We start from the raw sequence: 1,575 nt of genomic DNA, 5'->3' as shown, positions 1-1,575 counted from the left end.
CTGTTTTCAAAAGAGTTTATACAATATGTATGTACAATATTTCTCAAAATGTTTGTAAATATAATTTTTTTCTCTCATGAGCTCTTTTTAAATATTGTATAATGAAATCTTCGTGATGACTTCTGTTTGAATTATGTAACATCTTGTTTAGAATGAAACTCAATAAATTTTATTGCTATACAAGATGGCTTATTCACCACATATTTTTATACACACACACACGCACGCACATTACATACATATATAACACATAAAAAGGAAAAAATAAAAGAGGTCATCATCTTCCTTCATCATTCAAGTAGTTGAATAGTTGGGGAGTCTGTACTACAGACTGTATTCAATCAAAGCAATCAAACGTGATTTCAGAAAAGGCAAGAAATTATATTTTAATTTCAATAAAAGTAAATATTTAGGTCTATGAAGCCCATCAAAATGAACTGATGATAAGTGACATGATGATAGCTTCTATATTAATGAAACATTAACATTTTAAAATATAACTAATTTGCATTACATGCTAAATAGAGTTAAGTGTACCTAAATTGTGTGACTAAGTTCAGTCTCCGTTATTTATCCTCTTTTAGTCATGGGGACTAAAAATGTGCCTTTTTTAATTGAACCCTAGACCCATAATAGACATCTCCAAATTATGGTATTAGATATAAAATTGGTACTTTAATTTGGAAAGTAAAGTGTCAATATTCTGGTCACTCTCATTACAATGTTTCAGGAAGTCCATCTCTGATTAAGATTAATATATCTCAAAAATAAAAATAATGGTTAATACATAAATTCTTGCTACAAACACAATATTTAGTTTGAACTCAGGAGACAGGCTGTGATGCAAATTCAAGAACAGGTAACACACTGTAAACAAAAACGTTCCCCATTACCCTCAGAAAGTATCTGCAAAAATTTGGAGAGTCAGTAGGTAAATTTCAATCAAATATTGGGGGTAAAACAATGCATTCAGTCTCATTCTCTCATCCTCCATTCCACGCCTGAACAGACAAAGACCAACTACAGGTGCATCTCAATAAATTAGAATGTCATGGAAAAGTTCATTTATTTCAGTAATTCAACTCAAATTGTGAAACTCGTGTATGAAATAAATTCAATGCACACAGACTGGAGTAGTTTAAGTCTTTGGTTCTTTTAATTGTGATGATTTTGGCTCACATTTAACAAAAACCCACCAATTCACTATCTCAACAAATTAGAATACTTCATAAGACCAATAAAAAAACATTTTTAGTGAATTGTTGGCCTTCTGGAAAGTATGTTCATTTACTGTACATGTACTCAATTCTTGGTAGGGGCTCCTTTTGCTTTAATTACTGCCTCAATTCGGCGTGGCATGGAGGTGATCAGTTTGTGGCACTGCTGAGGTGGTATGGAAGCCCAGGTTTCTTTGACAGTGGCCTTCAGCTCATCTACATTTTTTGGTCTCTTGTTTCTCATTTTCCTCTTGACAATACAATTCAGGTCTGGTGAGTTTGCTGACCAGTCAAGCACACCAACACCATGGTAATTTAACCAACTTTTGGTGCTTTTGGCAGTGTGGGCAGGTACCAA

Source organism: Sinocyclocheilus grahami, unplaced genomic scaffold (assembly GCF_001515645.1).
Source record: "Sinocyclocheilus grahami isolate Dianchi unplaced genomic scaffold, SAMN03320097.WGS_v1.1 scaffold1422.1, whole genome shotgun sequence".
NCBI lineage: Eukaryota > Metazoa > Chordata > Actinopteri > Cypriniformes > Cyprinidae > Sinocyclocheilus > Sinocyclocheilus grahami.
Note: the sequence above shows the minus strand (reverse complement) of the source record.